Source organism: Vulpes vulpes, chromosome 11, assembly GCF_048418805.1.
Source record: "Vulpes vulpes isolate BD-2025 chromosome 11, VulVul3, whole genome shotgun sequence".
Taxonomy (NCBI): domain Eukaryota; kingdom Metazoa; phylum Chordata; class Mammalia; order Carnivora; family Canidae; genus Vulpes; species Vulpes vulpes.
The window spans coordinates 31448365-31457812 of record NC_132790.1 but is presented as its reverse complement, the minus strand read 5'-3'; the positions used below and the strand labels follow the sequence as shown (position 1 = coordinate 31457812).

The following is a 9448-nucleotide window of genomic DNA, read 5'->3' as shown; positions in this document are numbered from 1 at the left end:
AAGAGAGAGAATAAATGATTTTTATACATTCTTTTACTTTTGCCATAATGATTGCCCTATGAGATAATGGGTAGCCTGGAAGTGGGTTGTTGTGGGTGGTGGTTACAGTAACATAGACCTAGGATCCATTATTGCTATGACACCAGGCAGATGTTTCAATGAGAGGCCTGGAGAAAACAGAGAAAAGATGTGGTTGATGACACATTGACTCATGATGTGTATGAGACACATGATCTTATTTAACCCTTAGAACAATTTTATGAAGTGTTACCATTATTCATTTTATAGATGAGGAAATGGGCATTGAGAAAATTTCTATAATTTGTTCAAGGTCACACAGCTAGTAAGTGGTGAAACCAAACCTCAAATCCATCTATGGTTGGCTTATTCCAATAAGCATGTTATTAACTGCTATGCCATATTGCCCCAGGCAGATGTACATGATCTTAGAAAAAATGCTAATGTACTACATAAATGCAATGTTATTCTATCTTTACTCTTGCTAAGCTAGTGCTAAATTTGTTTTTAAAAGAGCTGTAAACTTCAGTCCCCAAGCCTAACATCTGCCAGAGCTTTATTTTTTGTGTGTGTTTTCCCTTTATTATTATTATTTTAGTTTAAGAAATTTTCCAGTATCTCATCTACATCTTTCTAGAACATATGTAGGTTTGGGGTGGGCAGAGTTGTGAAGGCTGATTAGATATCAAAGTACCAGCTGTGGGTCTCACTTCTGCTTTTCCCTTCCTTGGCAGTCAAATAAACACATACAAAAAATAGAAATAATGGAAGAGAGTACAATATTTTAGTTATGCTCTCCAAAAAAGTAGACAGACTTTACATATCCCCATTATTCATTTGCCCCACTGTGTTGCCATGGGACAGTGAGAGAGCAGAGCAGCATGTGTGTGCACTATTGAAGATGAACAAAGTAAGGGAGATATTATACATGGCTCTTCCTCCTGGATGGAGAATTTATGAAAATGGCTTGGTATCTGATAAAGATACCAGAGAACAACCAAAACTCTGAACTAAGTCTGCAATTTCTCTGACAAGATGAGCTCTAGAAATACTGTATGATGACAGAAATGAGGATTCCAGTTTACAATTAGCATAAGCAAATACATGGTCAATGACATGAATCTCTGAAAAAGAAAACCAAGTCCCCATTAGCTTTCCTAACCGGTAGTTTTTTTCATCATTTTCTTAGTGAGAAATTATATTATGAATGGTAGGCCCTGTAACTAATCTCCTGGTCCCCAAAGCTTGAAGCATAACTTTTTCACTAAGGTGTCTAAACATAACATTACCTGTCCCCAAATGGCTTTTTCTCTTGACTCTCATGCTTTTCATGAACTCTGTATTCCCTGTGTTCTCTGAGCATCTCACCCTTCCCTGTAGTGACTGATCTTGTGCCTTTACATATTGTTGCCTCTCATCAAATTGCTTTTTCCCTTTCCTTTTCGCTCTGCCGTGCCAAACTTCTTGAATGATATCATTTTTTAAGACCTGACTTATATGTCACCTCTCCTCTGAAGTCTTTCTCAATTACCTCTGTAAGTAAGACATTTTCTCCTTTGAGGTCCCACTGTGTTCTGATGGCATGTGATACATAGCCTACCAGAATGGAAGCAGGTTTTACTGACATATCATAAATGTTTCCAATATATATTGAATACCATGAGGGATAAATAAAAATGGAAAAAATATCTGTCTTCCTTATGTTTAGAATTATAATGGAGAGACAAACAACAGACATGCAATTATTATAAATATAATAAAATTCTGGATCTTTATATATTATAGAAAGAAAAGATAAAGTATAGAGTGGAAAGTAAGAAGGGAAGGTGATCAAAGGCCTTTGAGAAGATGACTTGACTGGGACCTGGATCATAAGAGCTGGCCAGGTGAATATTTGGAAGTGCAATGTTCATGAATGAAGCAGGAGTATTTGGGAATATGTGAGGAACAGTAAGAAAGATGGTGTGGCTGTGGAAAAGTGCAGAAATGAGATCAGAAAACAAGTCATGGGGTTAATAAACATTGCCCTATAGGCCATGGCAAGCACTTTGAGTTCTAAATGTGAACAGAAACCATGGAGGGCTGAAAGCAGGAGGGTAATATCAAGTGATTGACTTTGGCTGCTGTGAAGAAAGGATCATAGGGGTGAGAAGAGAACAGAGTTAAGGTAGAAGGCTTCCACAGTGCTCTAGAGTGAGGAGACAGAAGCCAGTTTGAACTATACACTTTAATCTATGTGCTCTCTTGAGCCAGCCTTACTTCTGTGTCTGATGCTCTCAGCCCTTCCTACTCAGACCTCTGCCCTTGGTGTCCCAATATCAGAAATGCTCCTCCAGCTAGTAATCTAGTCCCCATCCTTCAGATCTCATCTCATCAGGGATGTACTTAAAGAAGTTGTCCCTGATTATTCTATCTGAAGCCTGCCATGTTAGAGAGCTTCTGTCCAACCCACCAGTGTGTTTCCTTCACAGCAGTCATCGCTGTGAATATCTCTCTTGTTTATTGATTTGTTGATCCATTCATTGTGTTTATCCTCCGCTTGAATGAAGAAGCATGAAGACAGGGGTTCTCTCTGTTTTTGTTCACTTGTATATACCCCATTGCCTAACAGCCATGCCTGGTACATCAGAGGTATTCTAATAAGAATTTGTTGGTGAGTAAATCATAAATAAGAAAGTGACTGAATGAACTAACCAAGTAGAGTAGGCAGTATGGGGCCCATAGGAAGCATACTTGGCCCAATCTTGAAAACTTAGGGAAGAATACTTCAATGAGATTTTTATAGATTGCAGATTCTATTTGAAGGAAAGTAACTTTCAACATTAGTTTTCAAAGTTTTCCTCACTTAAGGACCTGGTAGAAGCATTTTGGTGTTTTTGTTTTGTTTTGCTTTTCCAGATATAATGTAAAGATCATCTCCCATTCAATCTTCTCTTTCACTCCACTTATTCATGGGAAAGCCCAAGAGCCTCTGATCCCCAATTTGTATACCAAGTTTGTTTTTGCCTCACACCAGGTCAGGCTGGATTTAGAAACATATTGAACCATTTATGCTATTTACACAAAATATCTGCTTATGCATTCGTCAGGCTTCTTGCAAGTGCCAAGCTCAAATGTCTTTGTTTATTATCACTAGATCATCAAGGCATTGGGTGCCATCTTTACTAAATATCCTGGGAATGGGTGTGGCAGCTGCATCTCTGCCTCATTCTGCATTCTGATATGAGTAATTGCTCTTCCCCAAATTTCTGTGTCCAAAGTTATACCACTGGAAAAGATTGGATCCACTTAACACCAAAACAGATTCTTATTTCATTATATCATACTACAGAATGACATTTTATATTTCAACACTAATCTCTTGTTGGTGTTGATGGTTTTGTTTTTGTTTTCTTTGAGAGAAGGCAATATGTGAAATTACTGAATAGAATTTTTAGTAGGGGCCAGGATCATTTAAGGATCTAATAATCCATTGTCATATCATGCTTTACCCTAACTCCAATCTTGAGTTAAGTATCACTATGCCCTTTTCAGCTGAAAAAAATTGTGGAGGAAATATATCCCACCAAAGTTCTCATAGCTACTAAATCAGTGGAAGTGCGTTTCAATCCTGTGTTTGTCTAAGACCCACAAAGCCCATTTTATGTTCTAATCTTCTCTAATCCCTATATTATCATCACTAGTCCCAATGAAAAGGCTAAACATTTAAAGATAATCCTGCCAAAGTTCCAGTACCTGTACTTGTCTTTAGATATTTTGTCGAGTATAACTGTTTTCTTTTATGACTTTTTTCAACATCTCTATTGCTTGATCTTCAGAAAATTATGAAGAATGTATGATTTCTCCCTAGATGTGCTTATAATATAATTAACCCTATTTCATTTGGTAAACATTTATTGAGAATTGATTATGTACCAAGAAAATCATCACACAGTGAAGATATTTAGATGAATGAGACACAGTTCTTCCTCTGGAAAAGTTTATATCCTACTGGGAGAAACAGCCATTAAAGCAATTAATTATAATGATCCATGAAGTAGTTGAAATAAAGACATGTCAGATATAGAAAAACAGAAAAATTACTTCTCCTAGGAGGATCTGGAAAAACCTTCATGGAATAGATGATATTTGAATATCCATTGAGGGATAAGTAGGCATTTACCAGGGTGTCTTGTATACCAAGTGGTTTTATAGCAACAAGGTGTAGCTGTATGAAGTGTTAATGCTTTGGGACTATCACTGGCCCTGTGGTGAACAAACTGTATAAATAAGAGGAAACAGAGGGGATATGGTAAAGGGGATGAAGACACAGATTGTTGTAGGGAGCATCCTGCACTGGCATACTAAAAAGTTTAGGCTTCATAAAGCCACAATGAGATATTACCTCATACCTGTTAGGATAATTATTATCAACAAGACAAGAGATCACAAATGTTGGTGAAGTCATGGAGAAAAGGGAACTCTGGGGCACTGTTGGTGGGAATGTAAATTGGTACATATAGTAATTTTGGAAAATAGTATAGAGTTTCCTTTAAGATTAAAAACAGAACTAGCATATGATCCAGCAATCCCATTTCTGAAAATATATCCTAAGGAAATGAAATCACTACCTTAAAGAGATATGTGAATTCTCATATTCAAAAAAAAAATCTCATATTCACTGCAGCATTATTCACAATTGCGAAGATATGAAAACAATCTAAATGTCCATCAATGGATGAATGGATGAAGAAAAAGGATGAAGAAAAAATATATATGCAATGAAATATCAGGGGTTTTTTAAAGGAGGAAATCCTGCCATTTGCAACAACATAGATGAACGTGGAGGGTATTATGCTAAGCAAAATAACCCGAGGAAAACATAATGTAAGGTACCAAATGTAGAGTCTAAGAAAAAAAAGAGTAAATTCACAGAAACAGGGACTAAAATGGTGATTGTCAGGAGCTGGAGGGTGGAGGAAATGGGTGGATATTGATAAAAAATATATATAAACTTTAAGCTATAAGGTGAATAAAGTCTGAGAATCAAATGTACAGCATGGTGATTATAGTTAATAATATTGTGTTGTATACTGGAAATTTACTAAGAGAATAGATTTAAGCATTCTCATCATGTATACACAAAGGGCAACTATGTGAGGTGATGTGTTAATGAGTAGATCATGGTAAATATTTCACAGTGCATGTGTATATCAAATCATCACACAGCATACTTTCAGGATACATAGTTTCACCAATTACACATCAGTAAGCTGAAAAAACAACTTCAGTCTTCATCTGGAAGAATAAGGAACACTTGGAGGTTTATGGAGTAAAGGGAGGCTGTGAAAAAGATAAACAGAATGTTTCAGATAGATGAGAAGTTCCTATTTCTGTATATTTACTAGGAATGCAGACCATATGCTAGAGAGAACTAGGGTATCCTTTCTCCTATCTACCTCACATGCCAGCCATACTGAGCTTTCCCTTATTGTCCCTCTTGTGGATCCCCCATGTTAGATCTGTACTCATGGAAGGTGCCAAAATGTTGTTCACCAGAGGAGGAAAGTCTTCCAGCATCCATAAAACTCTGGGTCTCGCTGTTTCCTTGCATTTTGCTCCAATCTAACCATTATATTTGCTAAGGTTTAAACAAAAAGACAGGGAACTATAGGTTTTAAGAACATGGGCTCTGAGACTTAGCTGCAGAGATTCACATTCTGGCTATGTTGCTTATTAGCTGTATGAGATTGGAAAGGTTCCATGACTTCTCTGTAATTCACTTTCCTCATCTGTAAAGTGGTGATCATAGTATGATCTACCTGTGTGGTGGTATGAGAATTAAAGGACTTAATACATGTAAAGTACTCCAAAGAGTACCTGGCACAGAGTAAGTACTCCATGAGTATTTATTATTATTCTAGTATCCAAAATTGGTTATAAATTCTAAGATGCTCAGCCACTGTAATCCCTACTGGGAAGATTCCTGTAAACAAATTCGATGACTCTAAAATATGACTCCTATACTAATGCTAGTTTCTTCCCCAAGAAAGCAAAGTCAGTGACACTTGCTGAGTATTTACCATATGCTGGGTACATTAACAAGAATTATGGCATTTACCCTCACAACCACAGAGTGCTTGATATATATATATATATATATATATCAATATATATATATATATATATATTACATTATCTTTCTTTTTTCAAAAAAAGGAAAAGGAGGCATAAAAAGTCATGTCACTTGTACAAGGTCACACAGCAAGTGTTGAGACAGAATTATAAACAGGGTAGCCTGAGAATAAATTCAATGTTTTCCCTACACTACCCTACCTTTCAAATTAGAGAGGTCAGAGTGGTTTAATATTTTTATCCCCTGTAGTTAAAAAAAATAGAGAGAGGGTATCACTATAGACAAATAAAACTCCATCTTTGTGTCATTGCTATAATTTGTGCTCCTAATGTTTTTATAACAGATGTTTTCTTCTAAATTCTTTCACATTTCCAGTCCCATTTGCTTCCTATAGCAGTATATATATTATTATTGCCTTTTTATACATGATAGCACTAGAAAACCAAGACATAGCACCTTTCTTTGCCCTGGATTTCTCTGAGTTGAATCTTCTGGGTATGCATTAGGTCATTCAAAGGCTTTTTTGATGATGGGCCAGGCTTTATCATGATTATGGACTCTGCTTTCTTTGGATTTTATGGCAGTCATCCACATTAATACATTATTGTTTGTCAGGAGCTCTAAATATCATAGTGGAAGTATCTTAGTATCAGGATAAACCAGAATGGTACAAATAAATGTGATTAAAAGTTATTGAAACATTGTCTGTGTCAAACTCAAGAGCCAATTTGAGAGCCATTAGGCATAAGGCTACCATTTTTAGAGTCTAACTTTGTGGTATAGGCTTGAGATGGGACCCAAAGTACTTGGTGGTCCAGTAGGGATATTCTAATTTCACCTTATATGTAATTATAGGGTCAAAGTGTACATGTTTAAAATGAGGGGGAGGGCTGTGCATTTAACACTGTCATCTAACTCTCAATATTATTTATTATATCCACTAGTCAATATGATATAATTCAATTTTCTAGAGCATTATAGAATTTACCTTTATGACATGCATTAGAAATAAGAAAAAAGTCATTTGGGCTACAGAAGGAAACATTGATTAGATTAAAACCACACAGTAAATGTCTGACTCTTATTCATCTTCCACATCAGTCACACCTGTGTTGTATGGATAAATCAATGTAACATTCAATTGTTGAACATATGCATAGTTCTTATGTGTCTACCAAATTGGATGTCTTCTGTCAAAAACATGAATTAAAGTTTTTCATATTTAACCAAGATATTGCCATCAAATAATGTATGTATGTGACTTATATGGTAGAAGTGTAGTGAGAACTATCTGCTGGTTTTTACTTATAATGTAAACCAAAATGAATCATGAAAATTATTTTTAATATTTAATTTTCAATGGAATTCCCACAAAGGTTCATAAAAAAGACAAATTTTAGTTCTATTTTGGAAAGAGTGTTCCAGGCAGAGAGAACAAGCATCACAAAGGTTCCAAGTTGCATCCATGCTCAGCATGTCCTAGTAAACAAGGAGATGGCGATTAATTAAGAGGAGTGTGGTAAACACAAAATGATGTTGATAAGCAGGGGCAAATTGTAAAGAAATTTGTAGGCCAAAGCAAGAGAAAGAGGGAGCCACTAAAGAGGAGTAGCAGGATCTGCCTTATGTTTTAAAAGGATAATTCTGGCTGTAAATTTTATAGGCTTCAAAGAGAATAAGGGTGGAAATAAAAAGACTATTGGAATAGTCAGACAAGAAATGGGAGTGAATCAGGTGGGAGTGAGAAGGATGGTCAGATCTGGATATATTTTGGAGATAAAGGCTACAGCATTTCATGATGGGTAGAAGTGGAGTGTGATTGAAATAGACGAACAAGAATAAATTTAATTTTTTGACCTGAGCAACTTGCCCACTCAGGAACAGTTCAGTTCAGGACATAGTAGCTTTGAGATAGCTATTATATCAGTGCAGATGTTCAGTAAGTGGTTGGATGTCTGAGTTTGGAGTTCAAGAGAAGGGTTCTAGGCTAAAACAATAAGTTGGAGAGTCAGTGCCATATGGATAATGTTTAAAGTCATGGGCCTAGAGATTACCAAGGGAGTGAGAGCAGCTGGAGAAGAAAGATAACCAAGGAGTAGGCCCAGAAGAACTCCTATCTTATAAGGCCAGAAAGAAGTGAGTTATCTAATAATGGAGACTAAGAAGGAGCAGACATAAGGTAAGGAGGAAAAAACAAGAGTGTATGGTATTCTTATGGATGAGGTAGTGACTGTTTCAACTGGTGCTTATAGTTCAAGGCAGATACAAGGGCTGAGAATTGACTATTGGATTGACAAAAAGTATGCCACAGGTGGTCTTCATTTAAGCAGTTTTGGTGGTAAGGTAAAGATGGAAGTTCATCTGGGCTAGTTTAAAACCGAGGAAAAGGTATCCCTGGGTGGCATGGTGGTTTAGGGACTGCCTTTGGCCCAGGGCGTGATCCTGGAGACCCGGGATTGAATCCCACATTGGGCTCCCAGTGCATGGAGCCTGCTTGTGTCTCTACCTCTCTCTTTCTCTCTCTGTGTGTGATTATCATATAAAAAAAAAAAAAAACTGAGGAAAAGTGCTGGAGGTAAGTATAGATAATTCTTTTAGGAAGTTTACATGTAAAGGAGCTAAGTACTAGAGTGGTAGTGGAAGGTGAAAATTGGCTACAAAGGATTTGTTTGTTTGTTTGTTTCACTATTAAAGAAGTACAAGTAAGAAGTTATGCCAATGAGAGTAGCTTACTATAAAGAGAGAAAAATGATGATGTAGAAAGGAGAAGAATTGCTAGGATAGTGGGAATGGATTAGGATTGTGTAAATATGTCTGGCAATCATAAAAGGTAACCTGAAATCCACAGTCACAATTTAAAGGGAGAACAATCAGTCTGGATTTTTTGTTTGTGTATCTTTTGTTTTGTTTTGTTTTTTATAGCCACAGTCAGCTGCCAGATTTAGGCACAGAGTAAGTCCAGGGTTGGACTTAACAAGAGATTTGCCAAATGAAAAAAAAAAAAGAGGTTTGCCAAATGAATTCTGCAAACAATAAGAGGGTTCAAGAAGTTAAGCTTTCATGCAAAAAAGAGATTAACATGTTGATGATAGAATATAAACTGTGTAAGGAGGGATTATAAATGGCAAGGAATGGAAATGAAATGGTTAGATAAAGGGATGGGAGGCCTTCGTGCCATAGGAGGATTATTGACATTGGACATACCAGGGCAAGTTAGCTGGAGAGCTAGGAAATGGTACCAGAGAGTTGGATACATTACTTTGAAATTATAGGGCTATTACAGTTATGGTGAATAAGATTTATGGGGATCTAGGT

The 9448-nt window shown here is 36.5% G+C and overlaps 1 protein-coding gene across 2 annotated transcripts in view; it reads left to right on the top strand.

Annotated features, from left to right (window-relative positions):
* The window catches only part of TENM4 (teneurin transmembrane protein 4), a 2793707-nt gene that overhangs the window by 1146708 nt on the left and 1637551 nt on the right, over nucleotides 1–9448 (top strand). The window lies entirely within an intron of this gene.